This window comes from Oryctolagus cuniculus, chromosome 4, assembly GCF_964237555.1.
Source record: "Oryctolagus cuniculus chromosome 4, mOryCun1.1, whole genome shotgun sequence".
Taxonomy (NCBI): domain Eukaryota; kingdom Metazoa; phylum Chordata; class Mammalia; order Lagomorpha; family Leporidae; genus Oryctolagus; species Oryctolagus cuniculus.
In genome coordinates this window covers 78,492,543-78,519,757 of record NC_091435.1, presented here as the reverse complement: position 1 = coordinate 78,519,757, position 27,215 = coordinate 78,492,543, and positions in this window count along the sequence as shown.

The following is a 27,215-nucleotide window of genomic DNA, read 5'->3' as shown; positions in this document are numbered from 1 at the left end:
CCCTGCCCCCTTCTACCCGATAACCTGCCAGGTGGAGGTCCTCGCCCCTTCTGCCTGACAAATCTTCCACAATCTCCCAGATGCAGCCCAGTATCTGCATTTCGAATATCCTGCTCCGGGATCCTAATTCTCCAGGGGGTCTTGCTCACCCTTCCTCTAACTCAGGGTGGCGCCAACAAGGCTTCCCCCTGTCTGATAACTTCAGGGAGAAAACTCAGATAGGGTTTTTTTTTTATTTACATCCATAAAGTCTTTTGTTTCAGGAGGAGATGTGTGAAGACAAAGACAAAGACCCATCTCCTTAAAACCCCCCCAGCCTCAACCTCAACTTTGTGCTCAGCCCTCTGCCTCTCTGCTGAGCCGCCCACCTGGCCTGCCCAGGTGTAATCTCTCCACTCAACCATGTAACCCAGCTCTCCCCCAGTCTGAGCGACTGGGCACTCTCTCAGGTTCTGTCTGGAGAGGTGCCCATCCGTTCTTACGGATGTTCCTTCCCTAATAAACTTTGCTATTTTACTTTCTACTACTCTCTGTCTCATGCCTGAATTCTTTCTTGCAAGAAGACAAGAACCCTGCCGTTCACCGGTAACAAATGGAAGATCTTTCTCTCTGTCTCTCCCTATCACTGTCTTTAACTCTACCTCTAAAATAAATAAATAAAATGTATTAAAAAAAAGAAGAAATGGAGACATTTCACGGAAAATAAAGTCAATTGTATAATAAAGGATCTTGAAAAAGAATTATTATCATTTCCCATCTTATCATATCCTCACTTGTCCACTCAATAGGTGGACTCAGATTCAGGACATGCAGGGAAAACAAGAGTTTATTTTTAGTCCTGCAAGATTGGGGGTCTGATGAGCAGGCTCACCTGGAGCAGTTACAGCAAGCAATTTATATCCTAGCAGGGAGGTTCCTCCCTGGTTCCTTATTGTCTGAGTTCTATGCAGTGTAATCTTCCTGGGCAGGCAACTAAGTTAAAGAGTTACCCTCTTCCTTCCTTTTCTACTTTAGTTTCCTTTTGGGAGTTGGCTACTCAGTTCCGGGTTCCTTGTCTTGTGAGTTTTGCTACATCCACAAGTCACGTCAGCTAATAGTAATTTTCCACTCTGTGTTGAAAATGGGTCACCTTCATAAGCTCCTCAGGGAAAGAAAAGGTTGAGCTCTCAGGAGAACAGTGGCAGGAGCACATTGTATTTAAACTTCTGAGATAACAAATGTCTCCTGGAATTCTTGTTTTGGTAGCAAGATCATTAATACTTTATAAACTTTATGCTTGTGGCATACTGCAAAATTCAAAGACTAAAATAAGAAAGCTTGAAAGAAATACTGCATCATGACTTTTACAGGTACCTATGGACCTTAAATTTCAAGTTTAATCAACTCTCATTATTCATTAGACTACACCAAGCAGAACAGTGCAGCAACAAGTGGCACCCTACAAATGGCTCTTATTTACCATCTCATTCTAGGGATAAATGTGTTCGTTCCTCAACTCAGTAGTCATGTGGATATTACAAAGATGGTAACTGTATGTCATCGGTGACATCTCTTGCTCCTGTATTTTTTCCCAGTAGACAAAAGCTTCTCTACAAAATCTGAATCTTCTGGTACTAATGCCATTGTACTAGTTAAAGTGATCATTTTAAGTGCATAATTGATCATAAAGATAGGAATAAGTGTCAAAAGGATCACATAAATAAGACCAAGTGTCTGCTAATACGATGATAGAATTAAAAGGGAGAGAACGATCCAACTTGGGAAGCAGGCCACACAGCAGACTCCTAGAATGACAGACGCCCAAAACAGCACTCTGGCCTCAGAATCAGCCCTAAGGCATTTCTTAGGCATGGAAAGCCAAGACACTGTGGCAAAAAAATGGCCATCTGAAAGATCTCTGTGAGTGAGATCCCATTGGAAAGAAGGGGCCATCAAAGAAGGAGGTACTTATCTCTGAAGGGAGGAGAGAACTTCCACTTTGATTATGGCCCTGTCTAAATAAGATCAGAGTTTGTGGACTCAAGAGGCTTCCATAGCCTTGGCAGCTCATGACAAGAGCCTCGGGTGATTACTGACGTCATAAATAAGAGTGTCAATTGTTAAAACAACAACAGGAGTCTCTGTGCACTTTCTCCCCATGTAGGACCTCTGTCCTTAATGAGTTGTACTGTGAGAATTAATGGTCAAACTTGTCTTCAAACATTACTTTGTACTCTTTTTGTGTGTCTGTGTGGGTGCAAACTGTTGAAATCTTTACTTAGTATAGAGTTGATCTTCTGTATATAAAGATAATTAAAAATATATCTTAATGAAGAATGAGATGGGAGAGGGAGTAGGAGGTGAGACAGAAATGGGGGTGGGAAGGTGGGTATGGGGGGAAGAACTGCTATATTCCCAAAAGCTGTACCTATGAAATTTATATTTATTGGGGCTAGCACTGTGGCATAGTGGGTAAAGCTGCAGCCTGCAGTGCTGGCATCCCGTATGGGCACCAGTTTGAGCCCCAGCTACTCCACTTCCAATCCAGCTCTCTGCTATGGCCTGGGAAAGCAGTAGAAGATGGCCCAAATCCTTCGGCCCCTGCACCAGTGTGGAGACCCGGAAGAAGCTCCTGGCTCCTGGCTTCGGATTGGCATACCTCCAGCCATTGTGGCCAACTGGAGAGTGAACCAGTGGATGGAAGATCTCTCTCTCTCTCTGCTTCTCTCTCTGTGTAACTCTGACTTTCAAATAAATAAATAAATTTTTTTTTAAATTTATATTTATTAAATAAAAGCTTTCAAAAATAATCTAAATCTTCTAAGTATAGTTCGTCTCATGGTAAAAGCTGACAGTCCCATCAGCTGACAGTGATTGGCAGCGGTCTCTCCACCCCTTCTAAATGCACAACCCAAACGAAGGTGTGCAAGTCAGAGGGAGACGCGACATTTTCAAGTCTTATTGGGTACAACCATGAAGGATGGCAACCAAATCTTGTTTGGCATCGAATTTCCATTGTTGCTGATAGAGTTGGGAGCCCACCCCTCAGCCGAGTTGGGCAGACAGGTACGGCTCACAAGGGCAGCACACGTGGAAGGCCAGGTGGGGGCAGGAGGCTGCGGTGAGCTACCTGCCCCCCCCCCCCCCCACCACAGGCGTGCAGTCCCAGGACACACACAGGCTCAGGGGTCACCCTGGGGGGCCAGTGGCCCAGGGCTGCAGCAGCTGCATGCCTGCCTCTCGGAAGGCCTCCCTCAGAGGTGTTTCGTTTGTTATTTAAATTTGTTTGAGAGGCAGAGTTATAGGCAGAGAGCCACAGAGAGAGAAGAGGTCTTCCATCTGCTGGAAGAAGAGCAGCCAGGACACTATATGACCTGTGGAATGCCAGCACCGCAGGTGGAGGCTTAATCTACTCCACAGCACCAGCCCCTCAGAGATATTTTAAACTTGATAACAAACACCCTGGCATCTTGCTGTGAATTATCTGCCACGTGGTGGCCTCTGTAACTCTGCTCATAATGATTAGGACAGGAGCCTGACTGCCTTCACAGCGGTCGTCTCCGCCATGTCATGGGGAATTGGGAGTTAGTTCATAGCTTTTGTTCATTAAAACAAAGAAAGGAGGAGGGGCAGCGCTGTGGCATTGCAAAGGTTAAAGCCAGGGTCTGCAGGCATCCTATTCGGGCACCTGTCCCAGTCGACCTGCTCTACTTCTGTTCCAGCTCTCTGCTATGGCCTGGGAAAGCAACCGAAGATGGCCCAAGTCCATATGCCCCAGCACCCACGTGGGAGACCTGGAATAAGCTCCTGGTTCCTGGCTCCTGGCTCCAGCCTGGTCCAGTCCTGGTTGTTGCAGCCATCTGGGGGAGTGAACCAGAAGATGGAAGATCTCTCTCTTCTCTGTCCCTCCTTCTCTCTCTTTGTAACTATTTATTTGAAAGGCAGAGAGAGGGAAAGCCAGAGATTTTCAGGTCTGGTCCTGATGCCAGGAGTTGGGAGCTGCACCCTTGGCCTCTCACATGGGTGCGGGGACCTAAGCACTTGGGCCATCTTCCACTGCCTCCCCGGTTGCATTAGCAGGGGCTGGATCAGAAGCAGAGCAGCTGGGACTTGGATTTGGAGTTCCAGCATTGCAAGTGGTGGCCTCACCTGCTGCACCACAATGCTGCCCCCTTTTGTTCATTTTTGAGTCTTTGATTTTTGTTTCCATTGATTTCTTTTCCTTTTTTAAAAAGACTTGTTTATTTATTTCAAAGGCAGAGTTACAGAGAGAGGAGAGAGAGAGAGAGAGAGAGAGAGAGAGCAAACTTCTATCTGTTAGTTCACTTCCCAAATGGTTGCAGTTGCTAGCACTGGCCCACATGGAAGCCAGGAGCCAGGAGCTTCATCTGGGTCTCCCTCATGAGCGCAGAGGCCCAAGGACTCGGGCCATCTTCCACTGCTTTCCCAGGTGCATTAGCAGGGAGCTGGATCAGAGGTGGAGCAGCTGGGACTCAACCAGTGACCAAATGGGATGCTGATATCACAGGCGGCAGCTTAACCTGTTAGGCCACAAGGCTAGCCCCATTTCCTTTGATTTCTAAAAACAATTACAGAAAAAAAAATTTATTTATTTGAAAGATAGAGTTAAAGAGAGAGAAGGAGAGAGAGCTAGAGAAGGAGAGCTTCCATTGCCTGATTCACTCCCCAAATAGCCACAATGGCCTGGGCAGGGCCAGGCTGAAGCCAGGAGCCAGGAGCTTCATCCAGGTCTCCCATGCAGGTGGCAGGGGCCCACGCTCTTGGGTCACCTTCTTTGGCTTTTCCAGGCACATTAGCAGGGAGCTGGGTTGGAAGGGGAGCAGCTGAGACTTGAACTGGTAGCCATATGGGATGCTGGCAGTGCAGGTGGTAGCTTAACCTGCTGTATCACAACACCAGCCCCTAAAAATAATTCTTATACTAGGCATACTATCCCTTATCTATGATCTATGTTACACGTATTAATCTCTCAGTTAGTGATTCGTCATCTGGCTTTCCTTTTGGCATTCTTTTTTTATCATGAGACAATTTTTTTTTTAATTTTTTACACTGTCAAATTTATTTTCTGAATTTTCTCTTACTGAATCTGGGTTTGGAGTCATGATCAGAAAGCCTTCTCTCTACACAGCAGACTCATAGAACGTCGAATGCCCTAAATAGCACTCAGGCCTCAGAATCAGCCCTTAAGGCATTCAAATCTGGCTAAAAAGCCCATGAGAGTTTCTCAGGCATGGAAAGCCAAGACGCTGTGGCAAAAAAACAAAACAAAACAAAACAAACAACAACAACAACAACAACAAAACAAAACCCTAAATCAAAGAGCTCTGTGAGTGAGATCCCAGCAGAAAGAAAGGGCCATCAAAGAAGGAGGTACGTTTCTCTGAAGGGAGGAGAGAACTTCCACTTTGACTATGGTCTTGTCTAAATAAGATTGACCTTGTCTAAATAAGATCAGAGTTGACGAACTCAAGAGGCTTCCATAGCCTTGGCAGCTCATGACAAGAGCCTAGGGTGATTACTGATGTCATAAATAAAAATAAGAGTGTCAATTGTTAAATCAACAACAGGAGTCACTGTGCACTTTCTCCCCATGTAGGACCTCTGTCCTTAATGTGTTGTACTATGTGAATTAATGGTAAAACTAGTACTCAAACAGTACTTTATACTTTGTGTGTCTGTGTGGGTGCAAACTGTTGAAATTTTTACTTAGTATATACTAAGTTGATCTTCTATATATAAAGATAATTGAAAATGAATCTTGATGAAGAATGGGATGGGAGAGGGAGTGGGAGGTGGGATGGTTTCGGGTGGGAGGGAGGTTATGGGAGGAAAAGCCGCTATAATCCAAAAGTTGTACTTTGGAAATTTATATTTATTAAATAAAAGTTGAAAAAAAAAAGAAAGCCTTCCCTCACATTTAGGATATAAAGGAATTACCACTGATTTCTTCTAATATGTGTATTTTTTTTTTTCACATTTAGGTCTTTGATCCAATGGGAGTTTATTCTTGCATAGTTTGAGGTAAGGATCCACTTTAAATCTTTCTCTAAATGGCTTTCAAGTTGTCCTCAGACCATATCTTTTTTTTTTTTTAGTTAATTAATTTATTTGGAAAGCAGAGTAACAGGCTGAAAGAGGGAGAGACAGAGAGAGAGAGAGAGGTCTTCTATCCACTGGTTCACTCCCCAAATGGCTGCAACAGCTGGGACTAGACCAGGCCAAAGAGAGAAGCCAAGCTTCATCTGAGTCTTCCACATGGGTGCAGGGGCCCAAGCACTTGGGCCATCTTCTGCTGTTTTCCCAGGCGCGTTAGTAGGGAGCTGGACTGGAAGTGGAGCAGCCGGGACTCCAACTGGCACCTATATGGGATGCCAGTGCTGCAGACAGAGGCTTTATCCATACGCCACAGCGCCAGCCCTCAGACCACATCGCAGGCATTCATACTTGCCCCAATGATTTTTTTTTAATACTCTATGATTTTTTGGCTTTCTAAATTCACATGGCTTTGCTCTGGACTTTTTATTGTGTTACCCATTCTGTCTATTCACATGCTGTACCAAACTTTCATCATACAGATTCTATAATATATTTTAACATCTAGTAGTGATATGCTTCCTTTATTGCTCTTTTTATTTTGTGTTTCTTTAGAAAAGTTATTCTGGGGCTGGTGTTGTGGTGTCCTGAGTTGAGCAACTGCCTGCAATGCTGGCATCCCATATGGGCGCTGATTTGAGTTCTGGCTGCTCCACTTCTGATCTGGCTCCCTGCTAATGACCTGGGAAAGCAGCAGAAGGTGGCCCAAGTGCTTGGACCCCTGTATACACATGGGAGACTAAGAAGAAAGCTCTTGACTCCTGGCTTCTGATTGGCCCAGCCCAGGCCATTGTGGCCATTTGGGGAGTGAACCAGCGGATGGAAGATCTCTCTCTTTCAATCTCTCTCTCCCTTTCTCTCTCTCTCTCTCTGTCTCTCCCTCACTTTACCTTTCAAATAACTTTACCTTTCAAATAAATAATATTTTTTTAAAAAAGAAAAGTTATCCTGGCGTATTTATTTTTCCATATGTACTTTAATCTAATCAAATTATCTGGTTCCAATGAAAGCTTGCTGGTATAGTTATGGAGAATCTTAAAATAAATAATAACTTGGGAAAACAAACATCTTTTTAATGTGAATAATTCTATTCAAGAACATGATTGGTAGGCATCATGGCACAGCAGGTTAAGCCACTGCTTGGGCTTATCTGTGGGGTTGAGTTCCATCTCCACTTCTGATCCAGCTTCCTGCTAATGCACTTGGAAAGCAGTGGATGATGGCCCAAGTACTTGGGTTCCTGTCACCTACATGGGGGCCTCAGATGGAACTCTTGGCTCCTGGCTTCAACCTAACCCAGCCCCAGTTGTTGTGGGCATTTGGGGGGTGGGCCTGAAGGTCTCGCTCCCTGTCCCTCTCTTTGTCCTGATTGCTCTACCTTTCAAATAAACAAACAAAGCTGAAAAAAAGAATGTGAAGTGCCTTCCCATTTGCCCCTGTGTTTTTTAGTATTTCAGAAGTGTTTTACATTTTCTCTCATATCAATTTTGCACATTTTTTGTTGTTTATTCTGTAGAATTCATCTCTGTGTCACTATTGTAAATACAGCTCTCTTCTCAATTACATCTTTCAGTGGGTTACTGCTGGTGTCTCAAGAGGCTATGGATTTTCTGTGTGTTAATTTTAAATCCTGCTAATTTTAGAAATTTTTATTGCTTAGTTTTTTTATTGTTGTTGTGTTTTGTTGTCGCTCCCCCTCTTCATGGAGGAACGACACTAAACCCTGCCTAGGCTTCATATCCGAGTCACGGCACCATTATGTCGCTCCCCCTCTTCGTGGAGGAACAACACAGGACCCTGCGTTGTTCTTTTGCCTGCTCGGCCCTCCCCGGGTTTGCTGCTGGTTCTTCCCGGGTTGGCTACCGACCCTTCCACCTCTGTGGAAGGGCGGTTCCCCCTGCCACTTTCCCCACTTCCGCGGGGGAGCGGCACACCGCCGGCCGGCTCTCTTGGGGGCTGCTCAGGTGTTCCTTCAGATAGATGTTCCTGGTGCATGTTGTCTCTCTCCTCCTTTATAGTCCTCTTCCACCAATCCCAACTCTGCTACCCACATGCCGAGTACGCTGCTCTCCTCCAATCAGGAGCAGGTCCTGCTGTTTATTGGTTGAACTGGAGGCAGCTGTGTAGAAGCTGTTTCCTCCTCTCCCAGTGCCATATTGTGGGAGAGCAGATGCATAGAATAAGTCTTAATTCCAGTAACAGTCTAGTCCGAGTTGCTCCCCACATTTTTTTTTTTACAGGCAGAGTGGACAGTGAGAGAGAAAGACAGAGAGAAAGGTCTTCCTTTGCCGTTGGTTCACCCTCCAGTGGCCGCTGCGGCCAGTGCGCTGCGGCCGGTGCACCGCGCTAATCCGATGGCAGGAGCCAGGTACTTCTCCTGGTCTCCCATGGGGTGCAGGGCCCAAGCACTTGGCCATCCCCCACTGCACTCCCAGGCCATAGCAGAGAGCTGGCCTGGAAGGGGGGCAACCGGGACAGAATCTGTTGCTCCCCGTCTTCGTGGAGGAACGACACAGGACCCTGCGCTGTTCTTTTGTCTGCTCGGTCCTTCCCGGGTTTGCTGCTGGTTTTTCCCGGGTTGGCTACCGACCCTTCCACCTCCGTGGAAGGGCGGTTCCCCCTGGCCACTTTCCCCACTTCCGCAGGGGAGCGGCACACCGCCGGCCGGCTCTCTCGGGGGCTGCACAGGTGTTCCCCTTAGATGTTCCTCTTAGATGTTCCTGGTGCATGCCATCTCTTTCCTCCTTTATAGTCCTCCTCTGCCAATCCCAACTCGGCTGCCCACACGCCGAGTACGCTGCTCTCCTCCAATCAGGAGCAAGTCCTACAGTTTATTGGCTGAACTGGAGGCAGCTGTGTAGAAGCTGTTTTCTTCTCTCCCAGCGCCATATTGTGGGAGAGCAGATGCATAGAATAAGTCTTAATTCCAGTAACTTAGTCTAGTCCGAGTTGCTCCCCACAGAATCCGACGCCCCAATCGGGACTAGAACTTGGTGTGCCGGCGCTGCAAGGCGGAGGATTTATTGCTTAGTTTTATTATTGATTCTTTAAGATTTTGCAGATGCATTATTATGCCCTTGGTGAGATGCTGGCTTTAAGTCTGAGGTTATACATTTTATTACAATTAACTTTTTTTTTTTTTTGGACAGAGTGGACAGTGAGAGAGAGAGACAGAGAGAAAGGTCTTCCTTTACCGTTGGTTCACTCCACAAATGGCCGCTGCAGCTGGTGCACTGCGGCCAGCGCACTGCGCTGATCCGAAGCAGGAGCCAGGTGCTTCTCCTGGTCTCCCATGCCACTGCCTTCCTGGGCCACAGCAGAGAGCTGGCCTGGAAGAGGGGCAACCGGGACAGAATCCGGCACCCTGACCGGGACTAGAACCCAGGGTGCCAGCGCCACAGGCGGAGGATTAGCCTATTGAGCTGTGGCGCTGGCCATATCAATTAACTTTTATATTCTTTTTAAAAAAGATCTATTTATTTGAAAGGCAGAGAGAGAGAGAGAGAGAGAGAATCTATCAGTCTATCATCTCCTGGTTCACTCCTCAAATGGCCACACCGGCTGGGTGTGGGCGAGGCCAAAGTTAGGAGCCAGGAACTCCATCGTGGTCTCCCACGTGGGTAGCAGGGCCCCAGTACTTTGACCACCATCTGCTTCCTTCTGGGATGTACTTCGCAGGAAGCTGAATTGGAAGTGGAGTAGCTGGGACTCAGACCAGCACTCTAACATTGGATGCTGGCATCCCAGGAGACCACTTAACCACTGCACCACATGCCTGCCCCAATTTGTCTTTTGCTAAAATATCAGACCTAATGGCCACGTTATTCTATTTTGCCTATAATTTTTACTTCTCTGCTCACTTCCCAGAAGAACTGTTCAGAAAGGGACCTAGGGCCCTCAGGCTCACTCTTCAGGTGGTTTGAAGTCGAGTGAACCACTGAGTCTTCCTTGGTGTTTCTGACTGCTTAGCTGCAGAATCGGAGGCTGGGGAATGATAGCTATGGGTGTGTGCACCTGCTGTGTGGGATCACTGACTAGGTGGTCTTAGCCAGAGAAGCTAAGGCAGCCAGGGGAGGACAGAAGAGGGCCAGGTGAGTCAGAGATGTGTCTTCATTCCCACCTCCCAGAATAAGTAGAATAGGAGTAAAGTGAAAAACCAGAGCCATTTCTCACCCTGAGTCTCTCCAGACGAGGTTCGCCTGGTGATGGGGAGGAGGAAAGAACGTGAGCATTAAACAGGATTTGGAATTTAACTTTTAGGGGCCGGCATTGTGGCACATCAGGTTAAGCCACTGCCTGCAGCGCCGGCACCCATATGGGCACCAGTTGAAGTCTTGGCTGCTTCATTTCTGAGCCAGCTCTCTGTCCATGGCCTGGGAAAGCAGCGGAAGATGCCCAGCTGCTTGGGCCCCTGCACACACATGGGAGAACTGAATGAGGCTCCTGGCTCTTGGCTGCAGCCTGGCCCAGCCCTGGCCATTGTGGCCATTTGGGGAGTGAACCAGTGGATGGAAGACCTCTCTCTCTTCCTCTCTCTGTCTGTCTTTCTCTGTAACTCTGCCTTTCAAATAAATAAGTAAATCTTAAGAAATAAGGTAAAACAAGAAATTGCTATATTTGGTAACCATAATGGGAGAAGTTAATTTTTTCATGCACAGTTTGAGAAATAGAGATTCTGGGGGAGAAACAGAAAAACCTCTGAAGAGATTTCTCCAGGAGTGGATCATCTCCCCAGCCTCTCACCTGAGTCTTTTCTTGCAATTAAGTTATGCTCCACTAGGTGGCAGCAGATATCTTGGCTATGTCATCTGCCATGTTATCAAACTATAATTTTGTGTTTGAATCCCATTGTAGCTTTTAACTATATATTTTTCAAATAAACATTAAAACACTAATTTGTGTTTTAACTCAAACTCCATATTATTAAATAGTATTTTAATGCAAATAGAAATCAGTATTGGCCATATGTTTATTTTTAAAGCCTAACGGGTAAGTTCTATCAAAGTACCTTTCCTTCCATCTCTATTTCTGTTCTCATCTCCTCATGGACTAGAGTACTGCCTCTCAATTCTCTGGTGTTCCTGTGTTGTAATGAGTCAATAGGAAATGACTGGCACAGCTCTGTCACTTGAGCATGGTAATACATGCTTTTTGTGATTTCCTTCAGCTACTGGTTGTAGGATGTGGGCTTTGGTGTTTGCCTTCTCTTGGTTGTCCATAAGTTTCCACTTATTATCTTCAGAGTTTCACTTTTATCCCTTTATTGGCAAAATCAAGAAATGAAAATATCTGTGATCTGCCGAGACCAAAAATCCCCACTGCCCCAAGTCAGGCTTTCTTCAATGAGAGGGCAGTAATTTTCCACTGATTCATCGAATGACCTCGCTTTTTCCCATCAGCTTTCTAACTGGAAACTTATTTAAACTATTTTACATGGCTGGTATTTATTTTGCTGCGACTCTGAGTTGATACAAGTAGCTTTAGAAAGAAAATTCTGTACCTAGATTTTAATTAGAATGTTAAGATTTGTCAGTGGCTTTTAAAAACAAATTCCCCAAGCTTTTGTTAAAAAAATTTCTAAATATTCAGAAAAATAGTGCAACACGTGCTCCTATACTACCTTTGGGGTCCAACAAATGTTAACATTTTGCCACATATTCTAATATCTGTATCTATGTGTTTTTATGGGACTTGCAGAAATCGTGACAACATGACTCCTCTAAAAATGAGAACATTTCCTACATGACCACATTCTCACTCCTAAGAAAACTGACGATGCTTTTCTTAATTTCATCCCAAAGCTAGCCTACGTTCACATTTCCCAAACTGGAGGTGTGTGCGTCAGATTAGGTGCAGTGTCTCCACACACACACACACACACACACACACGATGAGATTCACTTCTCCAAGAGACCAGGACTGCTGCCCCACAAGAAGTCAGGATTTTGGAGCTTTCAGATTTTTCTTTGTAGTGTCATGCCATCCCAAGAGCATATTGTCGAAGTAATTTTACGACAACAAATTCCGATTATCACGGGCAGGTTTCTAGAAGTGGTGGTGGTTTGAACCCACAGAATCTTCTGCTCTGACTGACTCCTTTGTGGTTCAGAAAGACAGAAGCATAGAGAGGCAGAGCAGGGGAGCCTGGTGCACCTGTCAGAAGGGGGAGACTCAGAATCGGTAACTCAGTGGCTTCCTGCTGCCTCTGAAACAAATTGCCATCGCCGACAGGTTTGGAACAACCTGTGTTCATTATTTGGTAGTTCTGGAGGTCAGCAGTTGCAGATGAGTCTTACTGGGCTCCAGTCCAGGGGCTGGCAGGGCTCCATTCTTCTCTGGAGCCCCCGAGGGGGAATCTGGCCCTCGCTTTGTGTGGCCTCCGGTCGCCTCCTCCCTCCACAGGGCAGCAGCAGACGGGCAGCAGCTCTCCCACTCTGCACCTGACTCTCCGGCCACCCCTTGTCCCCTCGTGAGTGCAAACTTGCACAGTGAGGGTATCCCCCCCCCCCAACCTTAATCCAGCTCAGCTGCTGGACAGTGGAAATTCTGCACACAGCCCAACTCCCCCTTGCCATGTGCCATAATGAAGTGACAGGTTCTCGGGTTAGGACGTGGGAACTTCAAGCTGTGGGCGGGCACTCTTCTCTCCTTCACAGTGATTGGACAAAGATTCTACTCTGGGTTACCTACAAGATTCTTTTATTACACTGTAACCTTTTATGTTTGTTTTGCATTGGAATTCTGTCAAAGTAATCTTAGCTGGCCCCTAGTCAAGAAAGTTTGATAAAATAGGCAAGGATTTGATTTTATTTTTAAGATTTATTTATTTGAGAGGCAGAGTTACAGAGAGAGAGAGAGAGAGAGAGATGAGGCAGAGAGAGAGAGAGGTCTTCCATCCGCTGGTTCACTCTCCAGATGGCTGCAATGGCCGGAGCTATGCCGATCCCAAACCAGGAGCCAGGAGCTTCCTCCGGGTCTCCCACGTGGGTGCAGGGGTCCAAGGACTTGGGCATCTTCTACTGCTCTCCCACAGAGAGCTGTATCAAAAGAGGGCAGCCACGACACAAACTGGTGCCCATATGGGATGCCGGCACCGCAGGCGGCAGATTTACCCGCTACACCACAGCGCTGGACCCAAGGATTTTATTTTAGAGATTATGTTCCTGCACAGTCAAGTGGAGCCACAGTTTGGTTCTGGAGTACAGTGCTGATTTGTGTGTCTGATGGACCTGAGTCAGACTGTCTCCTTTGCTAGTTCTGTTTGGTTTTGCTAAGGAAGTTGAAAGCTTTCTTTTACTGTCATTAGAGAATCTAAGTGATTGATCTTACAGTTCACTTCAACTCAGCATCTTATATTGCAGATGTCACTTCAAGGTACAGTAAAAGAATCCTCAAAGGAAGGAGGGTCGCATGCATCTCCTTGCCTGTTATCTGCTTGAATCAGACCCAAAGTGGGCCATGCCATGGACCTGCAGACGAGGTCACACCTCAACACATTACTGAGAGGAGAGTCTCTGGGCCAGAGACTCACTCAGTGCCCAATGTTATGATGATTTTTATAACTGCTAATGTTAATCCAAAAATTTTCTTTTGGCCTCAAATGAATATTTTTCCCAGATTGCATGTATTGAGAAAACTAATGAAAAATGCAATTAAAAGCAATACACTTTGTCTCTCTGTTGGTGTTTTTTTCTGAAGTGGCAACACCATTAGATGCAGTGTTATTGATCAGGTGGGGAAATCTAGTTTAGCAGGAAGTGAAAACTATGAGGTTTCAGTTAGTAGAAGAGAAATGCTTCAAGTCAGTGATTTTAGATAACTTACTAGGAGAATCAGGTAAGAAGAAAGAAACTGGGGCCAGTGCTGTGGCATCGCGGATAAAGCCACCGCCTGCAGTGCCAACATCCCATATGGGTTCCGGCTCGAGTCCCAGCTGCTCCTCTTCCGATCCAGCTCTCTGCTATGGCCTGGGAAAGCAGCAGAAGATGGCCCAAGTCCTTGAGCCCCTGCACCCACGTGGGAGACCTAGAGGAATTTCCTGGCTCCTGGCTTCAGATCGGCGCAGCTCTGGCCGCTGCTGTCAACTAGGGAGTGAACCAACGGATGGAAGACCGCTGTCTCTCTCTCTCTCTCTCTCTCTCTCTCTCTCTCTCTGCCTCTCCTCTCTGTGTAACTCTGACTTTCATATAAATAAATAAATCTTAAAAATAAAAAAAAGAAACTGCAAAATCTTGAATAAACAGCAGGGAGTTGAGCCAGGAAAATCGCTAGAGTTCAACCATTGGTATTGGAGGTTTCGGGTCAGCCCCAGCATCTCTCCTCTCGGTTGCCCTGATGGCGAAGCTTTCTCTCTCAGGATTTTATAACTGGAAGAGCCACGGCCTCCACTTTAAGATCCTGAAGGAGTTCGGGAGGAGCTTGTGCCGTGGACCCAGCAAGTGATCTTGAGGGCGTTAAAGGAAAAATGTATCCCAACAATTGTTCGAAGGGATGAGGTGACGGGGAGGGGGAGGGGCGTGAGGACAGGAAGAGGGACCACAGCAGCTGGCATTGCCAACTGGGCTCAGCTCTGTCTGCAACAGGGACAGGAGCAGGGTGGGGTCCAGTGAGTGAACGATCATGAGAGCCCAGCAAGGATGAGGGGTTTCTGGCTGCTGCAGGCAGACCAGGGGGTTAAGACTTTGAGGGTGGTCACACACGGAGGGTGGGCGGTTTTCCCTACACTGTCTTAATAAGGACAGGGAAGGAAGCCCCAGGCTGGGCCTTGTCCGGCAGAGGTCTCAGAGGAGCCTGAGCAAAGTGAGGCAAGGAGAGAGCCTTAGTCCCTGCGATCATACACACGCATCTGGGGCAACGTGGCAGTGCTGAATCTCCCAGGAAAACACAGAGTGTTCTTGTGTGTCTGCCTTGCACCATTTCCTCCCAGTGGCTATTGTGTAGGAGTTGGAGTCTTCTGTACTCTGGCTGCTTGCTTGCCGGCCATGCTCCCTTGGAATTTATGACCTCCTGCCCCCCACCAGCTGCCCTGGGATTTATGGCCCAATGCTTCTCAGCTTGAGCTGAGGAAGGAGAAGAGGCCTGCCATACTCAGTATTTCCACTAGGGGCAGAAGAACTAGCGCCACGCTAGACCGAGGTGGGCAGCCTCAGAAGAGAAATTGCTTTAGGCTTACATCCTGGGAGCCTTGCTTGCTCAGGACTGTGGTCATGGTCCAGTCCGGGGCTTGCGGGGGGTGGAGGTTGGGGGTGTCCTGGTAGGAGAGGGAGGATAATGGGTGTGGAAAAGAGGGCAGGTTGAGCAATGCTAAGAATATTTTGCTTGCATAGTAATTGCTTTAAAGTTTACTCACTACATATGCATAACAAAGAACCCAACTTTAACCATTACTTTTTGAATGTTTTACCTTTTGCCTTAACACTGGCCACTTACCATTGGTCGGGGTGGGAGTGGGGGTGGGGGGAAATGGATCAGCACTCTCTAGAGCAAATCAGTTGAGAAGCCTGCTCGAATTAGCTCATGAAGCCACACAGGATGGCTTCTTGTGTCTCATCCACTACAATCTTGGCCTTTTCAGTTCTTTTTTTTTTTTTTTAAATTTTTTTTTATTATTTTTGACAGGCAGAGTGGACAGTGAGAGAGAGAGACAGAGAGAAAGGTCTTCCTTTGCCGTTGGTTCACCCTCCAATGGCCGCCGCTGCAGCCGGCGCACCGCACTGATCCGATGGCAGGAGCCAGGAGCCAGGTGCTTTTCCTGGTCTCCCATGGGGTGCAGGGCCCAAGCACCTGGGCCATCCTCCACTGCACTCCCTGGCCATAGCAGAGAGCTGGCCTGGAAGAGGGGCAACCGGGACAGAATCCGGCGCCCCGACCGGGACTAGAACCCGGTGTGCTGGCGCCGCAAGGTGGAGGATTAGCCTATTGAGCCAAGGTGCCGGCCTCCTTTTCAGTTCTTAAATCAGAGTTACAACGCCTCCAATAAGCCCTTGTTTCCTCCTCCCTTCCTTTCCTCTCTCCTTTCCTCCCCTTGTTCAAAGAAGTTATGTAACTTCACAAGAGAAACAAATGAACGACAAACTCTTTCCCTCCCTCAATTCCCTTTGCCTTCTTTTCAATTAAATTTCTTTCCTGTTATCTACTCTGTGACCCACCCACCCCTTAGCATTCTTTCCAAAACTTGATTGCATGCTGCTATGGCCTGAGATATGTGCCCTTCACAAGCCCTGTTGGAGTCTCATCATCAAGAATTTAATCCGACTGTGGTGGAGCCTTTGGGAGGTGATTGGGATTAGTTCAGAGCATCAGAGTAGGGAGCCAGTGATTGGGCACCGCAGTTTTACAGGAAGAGGGAGACCAGGAGAGATGCACACATGCTCCCCGTCTCACCAAGCAATGCCCTGTGCCACCTTGCAACTCTGCAGGCAAGAAGGCCATCTCCGATGGAGCCACTTGACCTTGTGATCCAAAGTAAATCTCTTCTTTGTAACTTATTCAGTCCTTGGTATTGTGTTGGAGACTCTTGAGCCCATGGATTCTCAAGGGTACAGGTTACAGGTGCTGGTGGGAAAAGGACCAGTGCTGGGACAAGCAATGCCTCTCCCAGCAGCAGATGGAAATATGTCTGCCCGAGGTGAGCACCACGAGGGTTTCCATAATGAAAACTTGGGGAAACTGTTGTGTCCGAATTTCCCAACCAATGCACAAGGCACAGTCACAGATGCAAAAGCAGAGGTTTATTTGTTACCAGCCGGCTGGGACCCCCTACCCACACACAGCCATTTAGCTGCACACAGGCAAAAGGCCCCCTCGTTTGCATAAGAGAGGTTTTTATAGGCTCACACTTACAAGGGTGCAGGTCATCTCCTATGTAGGTTACCTTCTCACTCTCTATATGGCAAGGTATTGGGACCTAACATGTTCATTGGTTCATTTAAACGTATAGGCTATATAGGTTATGTGGCGGGAAGGCCACCCAAAGGAGATGGCACAGGGAAGAACTGGCAGGAAGCATTGGGCCATAAATCCCAGGGCAGCTGGTGGGGGGCAGGAGGTCATTAATTCCAGGGGAGGCTGGCCCGGGATGAGGCCTATCATGTCATTATAGCTGGTCCGCAAGCAAGCCAGAGTACAGACACTGAATTGGCATTTGCTCCGACTCCTACAAAGTGAAGCACAGACTGTTTGTATTGAACCCCCACTGGCTATGATAAGAAGGGTGGGCAAGTTTGGGGATGGGAAGGAGGACACCCCACAAGAGGAAGTCCTGCTGCTGCTGGATTAGCTGGGGTTAACCATCCAGAAAGCGTGTAAGTGAGCTGGAGGCAGTGGCATCCGCAGCTCTGTTGGCAGGGATTTTAAATCAAGCTTTCAACGTGCATGCCTGGATGTGGAACAGTCTTGTTGGTTTTGGGCTGTGCCTGCAGCTGTTATCTTCCCTATCTCTTCCTGCCTCTAACCTCCTGCCCTTGTAATCGAATTTAGGACATCCCTGAATTTTTCTTTTACCGTAAGCTACAGAGTGGACTAAGATACGTATTCTGACCTAGTTCACACATTGGCACAACCGCGGGCTTCTGGTATAACTCCCGAGCATCTGGAAGGTCTCCTGCTTCCTCCCAGGATCGCAGCAACTGTGTTAGTGCTGCCCGGCCGGAGGCACCCTCCCCACAGCATGACCCTGCAGGCTTCCTATCAGCCTGAACACATCGGTGTGAATTAATGTTGCTGCCTTTTGGATTATTTCCCTGGGATCATATTCATAAAAGAGAAGATACTGGCACATAGGCTACGAAGGATAGCTTAAGAACTTCTTAGTATTTTTCAGAGAACACTCAAAAAAACCTGAACCAGCCAACAGTTGGTTCATCTAAGGATAAGGTAGCAATTGGATCAAATATTAGAAGACCTGGGGAAATTTGTCTTTCTAACGCCTTTCTGATATGCTGCTCAAACCTTATTGCAAAGACCTTAATTTTTTATTTTGCAACTAAAATTTTAGCTACGTGACTGGTTTGCAGGTTCTTTTGTGTGTGGGACCATCTGACTGTGTTATGCCCAGTTCAATTGTCCCCAAAGACCACCAAGGAGCCAATACCGCTGTAAAGCACACGAGAGTTTTATTACAGGTCCTGGACTCTCAATCAACACTGACGACGCAGCAGGTCTGAACTGAGAGCCCCGACCCTTCAGTCAACAAGGTTTTTATAGGGTTTTCAGAGACATTCTATACATTATGGTACCATTTAGCAAATCATCTCATCCCACGGGAAATTCAAAGGACATCTCTTAGGATTGATTAGTGCATCCAGTGGTGGGAACAGACCTAGTAAAGGTGGTTGGATGGCTTTGGGGTTGATGCCTTTTAAATTGATTGGCCCGAAGCATAGGGTCCGAGCTGCTGGGGTGTATGTGCCAAACTGCAGGGTCTCGGGAAGCTATCAGTTACCTTAATTGCCCTGAGAAGACACAAGGATCTCCAGGTATTTCTCTGCTATCTGCTAACTGGCTGTTGCTAGGAGAGTTTGCTACAAGAGGAGTTCATTTATTTACTTTTAGGAGCTTCTGGCTTAGGGTTCAGGGCCTGGTCAGGCCCAACTTACAAGATGGAGGCCTAATTTAAAATAGTTGCACCTTGATCCAGGCTCAGGTCTCACAACTGGTCATCTTGAAACTAAAAGGACCAAATTAGGGAAATTTTTATGTGATTTTTTTTGACTTTCTTTAAAAATCCTTTGCTATTTTTAACATTAATTTTTAAAAAAACTTATTTATTGAAACAGAATAAAGGGGTGGACAGAGAGAGAGAGAGAGAATTTTCCACCTGTTGGGTCACTCTCCAAATGCAAGCAGCGCAGGGACTACTGGGCTGAAGCCAAGAGCCCAGGACTCAATCTGGGTCTCCCGCATGGTCAGGGACCTAGTGCCGGCCCCATCATTGCCTGCTGCTTCCCAGGGTACCCGTTAGCAGGAAGCTGGGATTGGAAGCAGAGCCAGGCCTGGAACCCAGCGGCTACCATTTGGGATGTGGATATCTCAAGAAGCTTAACTGCTGTGCCAAGTGTGCACCCCAACATGAACGTTACATCATGGAAAAATTTAAAAACCAAAAGAGAAGGAGTAGAAATATGAAGAGACCTGTAGCCATTACCCAGCTTCTGCCACCATTCAACTTCCTGCTGCTCTGGTCCTGTTTGATCTCTACACGCTTAGTTCCTCTCCACTGCTGCATTGTAAAGCAACTCCCAGACGTTATATGGCTGCACCCATAAACACTTCAGTTTTGTTTTGTTAAAAGATCATGGCACAGAAGACCAAGCAAATAAAGTGTTAACAATAAGGGAATCTGGGTAGGAGGGAGGCCCGTGTTCTTTGTACTACTTTTGTAGATTTTCTCTAAGTTTGAAATTATTTCCAAATAAAAGCTAAACAACAACAACAACAACAAAATGACTATAATGTCATCAACATCTGATAGCCCCAGTAAGAGTTCTTTTTTTCTTGTTTTGTATAAATCATGGAAAGAAATTGAGAAAAACAAAAATCCAGAAGTGTTAAAAAGAAAGCAATCACTTATCATCCTAGCGCACACAGACACATCACTCTAAAGTATTAAGGGGCCACGGCGAGCACGCTTGCTCCCACCTGCTGCCCGTGCTCTCCCAAGGCACAACACGCCCGCAGCTGTCTTCCACACGGCGCCTTTCTGATCTACCACAGCTGCTAAGATGAAAAGAAATCATACTTTGCTTGTTTTTTTCCCAGGAGGGCGTGTTTTCCATTTTGTGTTTGATGTGAAATACTTGCTTTGGGTGATGGATGACAGATTGGCTTGTTTGTCCCAGACCTTGACCTTCCAGCTCCTCTTCCCCTGCTACAGAAGCCGGAAAGCAGCAGCTCTAGCTCAGGGGGGCGAGGGCTCCGCCTGCGACGGGTGTGACGCTTGCAAGGCTGTTGTGAGTGCAGGCACGCACATAGCAGAAGGGTGTGAGCCCCCAGCTGCAGGGAAGGTTCTAGTGTTTGGTTCTCTGAGTCTCAGGTGCTAAGTGGAAGGTGGGGAGGGAGGGGGGGTTTTGCCAGAACAACCCTGTGAGACAATTCAGTATTTCTCCTGGATGATTTGTTCCTGATTGTGTAGCACACGTTTAGATCATGGGGCCTCACAAGGTGTTATAGGCTTCCTAATACCCTATGACCAAGCCCTTTGTGCTTGGACAAGTTAGAGTGGATTGTATTGTTTTCAATTAAGAAACCTGATAGAGGAAATCATTGAATCCTGTGCTGCTTCACAAGCATTCAAAAGCAAATCCTCTAACCGTTAGCCACCTGCGAATCTTACATCAGTTCTCTCATTCTGCAAATCACTGTAGTCGGTAGCCATGGCAGGTACTGTTTGGTCCTCTTCACAGAAGGAACCGAGAAAAGGAAGATGGAGGGCTGCTGAGCACAGGGAGCTCTGTTGTTAAGCTGTTTGGAGACTCGCCCCCGGGTTCCCCTTATTCTGTATATTCAGCCTGTTCACAAAAGACTTAGGGCTAAGTAGAACACCAGGAAAACTTTACAGCCAGGGTGATGGCCTTCCATGGCGGTTCCTATCTAACAAGGTGTGCTCACCTGTTTATTTAAGTTCCTTTATTCCCTTTCTTTTAAAAAATAAATCTAAAAATGATTTCCCCCATTTCCTTCACTTTCTGTTTGGAGTCTACCATGTCTTCTTTCTCAGTTCTTCACGCTGTATATAATACATAATGTGAGCTGTCGTCACTCCTCTGTGCTGTGGAACACTCTAGAAGCACTATTTCTGGGGAGGGCATTTAGCTTAGTGGTTAAGACACCCACGTACCATACTGGACTTCCTGGGTTTGATCCCTGGCTCAGGTTCCTGACTCCAACTTCCTGCCCGCCTCTATCCTGGGTGGCAAGGGTGACGGCTCAAGTAATCGGGTCCCTGCTACTCATGTGGAAGATCTGTATTGTGCTGCTGGTGGCTTCTGGCTTTGGACTGGACCCTTTCCAAGCTGTTCTGGGTCTTGGGGGAGTGAACCAATAGATGGCTGGTCTGTCTCTCAAATTAAAAAAAAAACTTACTATTTCTATCTATATTATTGTATCTGTTATTCAGTCACCCTCTGCCCACTTTCCCAACACTTCCCAGCCTCTAATGATCACTATTCTATATTCAGATCAACTTTTAAGAGCTTCCACCAATGAGGGAGAATATTCACTATTTGTCTTTCTGAGTATGGCTTATTTCATGTAACCTAATGACTCAGGTTCCATCCACTTGGCCACATGTATCAGGATCTTTTTTAAAAAATATGGTTGAATAATATTTTATAGTGTATATGTACTATATTTTCTTTATCCATTCATCTGTTGATGGAGACCTGGGTTGATTTAATGTCTTGGTTATTACTAATAGTGCTGCAATGAAAACAGGAGTATAAAAATAAATGCCAAAAATAAGCAAAGTTGATACACCATTGGCTCAACTAACCAGAAAAGGGGAGAAGATTCAATTTACTGAAATCATAATGAAAAAGGAGATACTATAATGAATACCACAGAAATACAAAGAATAATCAGGAATTACTACAAACAACCATATGCTAATAAACTGGGAAATCTAGAAGAAATGGACAGATTTCTGTACACATATGATCTACCAAAATTGAGCCAAAAAGACATAGAAAACCTAAATAGAGCAATAACCAAAACAGAAATTGAATCAATGTTAAAGACCCTCCCAACAAAGAACAGTCCAGGGCTGGATGGCTTGACTAGTGAATTCTATCAAAATTTTAAAGAAGAACTAATTCTAATTCTTCTCAAACTATTCAAAACAATTGAGAGGAAAGGAATTCTCCTAAACTCCTTCTGTGAGGCCAACATCACTTTAATTCCAAAGCCAGAAAAAGAGACAATAAAGATAACTATAGACCAATATCCCAGATGAACATAGATACAAAAATCCTCAATAAAATACCATCTAATAGAATCTGACAACACATCAGAAAGATCATTTAGCTGAACCAAGTGGGATTTATCCGTGGTGCCAGGGATGACTCAACATACGTAAATCAATAAATGTGAAACAGCACATTAACAAGTTGAAGAGTAAAAACCATATAATTATCTTTTTTTTATTTTTATTTTTTTGACAGGCAGAGTGGACAGTGAGAGAGAGAGACAGAGAGAAAGGTCTTCCTTTGCCGTTGGTTCACCCTCCAATGGCTGCTGCGGCCGGCATGCTGCGGCCGGTGCACCGCGCTGATCCGATGGCAGGAGCCAGGTACTTATCTTGGTCTCCCATGGGGTACAGGGCAAGGACTTGGGCCATCCTCCACTGCACTCCCTGGCCACAGCAGAGAGCTGGCCTGGAAGAGGGGCAACTGGGACAGAATCCGGCGCCGCGACCGGGACTAGAACCCGGTGTGCCAGCACCGCAAGGTGGAGGATTAGCCCAGTGAGCCATGGCGCCGGCCTAATTATCTTAATAGATGCAGAAACAACATTTGCTAAAACACAGTATCCTTTTATGAGAAAAACCTTAAGCAAATTGGGTATAGAAGGAACATTCCCGAATTGCACATCTCTTCCCTCTCTTATTCCCACTCTTATATTTAACAGCGATCACTTTTTAGTTAAGTTTCAGCACTTAAGAATTGTGTATTGATTACAGTATTCAACCAAAAGTATTAAGTAGAACAAACAAAAAAATACTAAGAGGGATAACATATTAAGGTGCTCATCAACAGTCAGGGTGAGGGCTGATCATGTGCAATTCGGGACATGCTCAAGCTGACTTAACTCAAACGGTAGAGTTAGAAACATACCAGGGGATTCCAATTCCATCCCATCAAGGTGGCATGTACCAATGCCATCTCACTAGTCCCAGTGGTCAATTTCTGTTCACAATTGATCGTAATGATAGGACTAAGAACCAAAGGGATCACATAAACAAGAATAGTGTCTGCAAATACTAGCTGATAGAATCAAAAAGGGAGAGAATGATCCAACATGGGAAGTGAGATACACAGCAGACCCATAGAATGGTAAAAGTCCTAAACAGCACTCTGGCCTCATAATCAGCCCTTAAGGCATGCGGATCCGGCTGAAATGCCCATGAGAGTATTTCAGGCATGGAAAGCCAAGACACTCTGGGGGAAAAAAAAAAACCTAAATGAAAGATCTCCACGAGTGAGATCCCAGTGGAAAGAATGGGTCATCAAAGAAGGAGGTACCTTTCTCTGAAGGGAGGAGAGAACTTCCACTTTGACCATGGCCTTGTTTAAATATGATCAGAGTCAGTGAACTCAGGGGGCTTCCATAGCCGTGGCAGCTCATGACAAGAGCCTAGGGTGATTACTGATGCCATAAACAGGAGTGTCAATTTGTTAAGTCAACAACAGGAGTCACTGTGCACTTACTCCTCATGTAGGATCTCTGTCCTTAATGTGCTGTACATTGAGATTTAATGCTATAACGAGTACTCAAACAGTATATTTCACTTTTGTGGGGAGCAACCCGGACTAGACTAAGTTACTGGAATTAAGACTTATTCTATGCATCTGCTCTCCCACAATATGGCGCTGAGAAGGGAGAAGCAGCTTTTACACAGCTGCCTCCAGTTCAACCAATAAACAGCAGGACCTGCTCCTGATTGGAGGAGAGCAACGTACTCAGCGTGTGGGTAGCAGAATTGGGATTGGTGGAAGAGGACTATAAAGGAGGAGAGAGACAACATGCACGAGGAACATCTAAGAGGAATATCTAAGGGGAACACCTGTGCAGTCCCCGAGAGAGCCGGCCGGTGGTGTGCTGCTCCCCCGCGGAAGTGGGGAATGTGGCAGGGGGAACCGCCCTTCCACGGAGGTGGAAGGGACGGTAGCCAACCCGGGAAGAACCAGCAGCAAACCCGGGGAGGGCCGAGCAGACAAAAGAACAGCGCAGGGTCCTGTGTCATTCCTCCACGAAGAGGGGGAGCGACATAATGGTGCCGTGACTCAGATAGGAAACTTAGGAGGGAAGAAACGGGAAGAAGTGGGAAAATACCGGAGAGACAGACTAGCAAAGAGCCTAGGGAAAGCCGGACGGAAAAGGTGCCGGAAGAAGCTATTGAAAGCCTAGGCATAGACTCGGATATAGACTGTGGGAAAGAAGTTAGGATTGAAAGCGAAAGTGAAAGCTTTCATAGACTCGGATGCGGACTATGGTGGGGAAGCTAGGAGATTGAAAGTGAAAGTGAAACCTAGAAGAAACTTAGACTCGGATACGGACTGTGGGGAGAAGCCAGGAGAAATGAGGGAGGAATATTGTTGGAAGAAAAGTTAGGAAACATACTGGGTAGAGAAAAATGTTAGGGAGGATGAAGCCACGAGTGCAGGCTGAAGCGGAGATGTAAGCTATCTTGGGATTCTTCAAGTCAGCCCGGGGAGCAAAAGGCGAAAATCTGGAACCAGAGGCAGAGACGTGGGCCGCCAGGTTGGAATCCGTCAGATTAGCCCGGGGAGTAAAGGATGGGAAGCCAAGTCGAAGGATGCAGACGTGAGCTGGGTTGAATTCGCCAGGTTAGCCCGGGGAACTTGGACTGAATACCGGTGGCGGAAACGTGAGCTGTGCTGTGTGACTCGTGGAAGCCGCCGCGTGCAGAGAGAGCACGGGGTGTGAATAGATAGGGAACGTGGGGCTAGTGCGAGGCCGTGGTGTGGGCGCGAAGGGGCGCGGAGACCGCGGAGTGCGTGCGCGAAGCCGGGAAGCCGCGCAGATGAGAGAAGCGCGGGCTGAAGCGGCTCAGAGCCAGGAAGCCGCCGCGGGGCGACGAGGCGCCGAGAAGCAGCCTCGGGGCGGGCGCCGGGAAGCCGCAGGGATAAGAGAAACAGAAATTTAGAAGTAAAATGAGAGAAATAGGAATGCTGGAAGATAGAAGTAAAATGGGAGAGATAGGAATGCCCGGAGATAGTGAAATAGAGAAAAATAAGGCCTCCCCTCAACATGGCAACGAGAGAGCTTGGATTCGGTCTGCCTGATTAGGGAGGTGGTGAGCACCTGCGGGCGGCTAGCAGCTTATGCGCCGCAGGTCACCGAAGACAGGCACGAATTAACATCAATAAGTCTCCCCACAATACCGCAATGAGAAGGCTTGAATTCAGTCTGCCTGATTAGTAAGGCGATAAGCACCAGCAGGCAGCTCGACCAGAGTATGAGCTGCAGGTCACCGAAGACAGGCACGTTATCAACACCAATAAGTCTCCCCACAAGTCGGCAATGAGAAGGCTTGGATTCGGTTTGCCTGATAGGGCTTGTAAGCACCTGCAGGCAGTTCTAGCAGAGCAGAGCATGTGCTGCAGGGCACCGAACTCAGGTACGCATCAGTGCCTAAAAACCTCCTCACAACATGGTGAAGAGAGGACCCGGATTCGGTTTGCCTGACTGATAGGACTTGTAAGCACCTGTGGGCAACTCTAGCAAGCAGAGCAGAGTGTGTGCTGCGGGGCACCGAAAACAGGCGCGTATCAATGCCAAAAAATAAAAAGAAAGGGGGATCTGTGGGGAGCAACCTGGACTAGACTAAGTTACTGGAATTAAGACTTATTCTATGCATCTGCTCTCCCACAATATGGCGCTGAGAAGGGAGAAGCAGCTTTTACACAGCTGCCTCCAGTTCAACCAATAAACAGCAGGACCTGCTCCTGATTGGAGGAGAGCAGCGTACTCGGCGTGTGGGTAGCAGAGTTGGGATTGGTGGAAGAGGACTATAAAGGAGGAGAGAGACAACATGCACGAGGAACATCTAAGAGGAATATCTAAGGGGAACACCTGTGCAGCCCCCGAGAGAGCTGGCCGGCGGTGTGCCGCTCCCCCGCGGAAGTGGGGAATGTGGCAGGGGGAACCGCCCTTCCACGGAGGTGGAAGGGATGGCAGCCAACCCGGGAAGAACCAGCAGCAAACCTGGGGAGGGCCGAGCAGACAAAAGAACAGCGCAGGGTCCTGTGTCGTTCCTCCACGAAGAGGGGGAGCGACAACTTTGTGTTTCTATGGGGGTGCAAACTGTTGAAATCTTTACTTAATATATACTAAACTGATCTTCTGTAAAAAAAAAAAAAGAGAGAAATTATCAATTCCCAACTTGACTCTCACTGGGATTAAACATGACAATAGGTCTGATCTGATTTCATCATCATTTAAAAAATCATCTATTATTTTTCACTTTATGTTTCTGTGTGGGAGCAAACTGTTGAAATCTTTACTTAATGTATGCTAAACTGATCTTCTGTATATTAAGAGAATCGAAAATGAATCTTGATGTGAATGGAAGGGGAGAGGGAGTGGGAAAGGGGAGGGTTGCGGGTGGGAGGGATGGTATGGGGGGGAAGCCATTGTAATCCATAAGCTGTATTTTGGAAATTTATATTCATTAAATAAAATTTAAAAAAAAAAGAAGAAGGAACATTCCTCAACAAAATCAAAGCAATATATGACAAATCCACAGCCAGCATCATACTGAATGGAGAAAAGTTGGAAGCATTTCCACTAAGATCTGGAACCAGACAAGGATGCCCACTTTCACCATTGCTATCCAATACAGTTATGGAAATTTTAGCCAGAGACATAAGGCAAGAAAAAGAAACCACAGGTATACAAACTGGAAATGAGGAAGTCAAAGTATCTGTGTTCACACATGACATAATTCTATGTATAGGGGAGCCAAAAGACTACGCTAAGCTCATAAGAGAGTTTGGCAAAAGTTGCAGGATATAAAATCAATACACAAAAATCAATAGTCTTTGTATACACAAATAATGCCATAGCTGAAAAAGAACTTGTAAGATCAGTAACATTCACAACAGACACAAAAATTTAAATACCTTGCAATAAATTTATCCAAAAATATGAAAAAATTATAAAATACTAAAGGGAGAAATAGAAGTCACACAAAAAATGGAAGAATCTTCCATGTTCATGGGTTGGAAGAATTAATATAATCAATATGTCCATGCTACCCAAGTCAATTTACAGATTCACTGTGATTCCACTCAAAATACCAAGGACACTCTTCTCAGATGTAAAAAAAAAAAAGATGCTGAAATTCTATGGAAGCACAAGAGACCCCAAATAGCTAGAGCAAT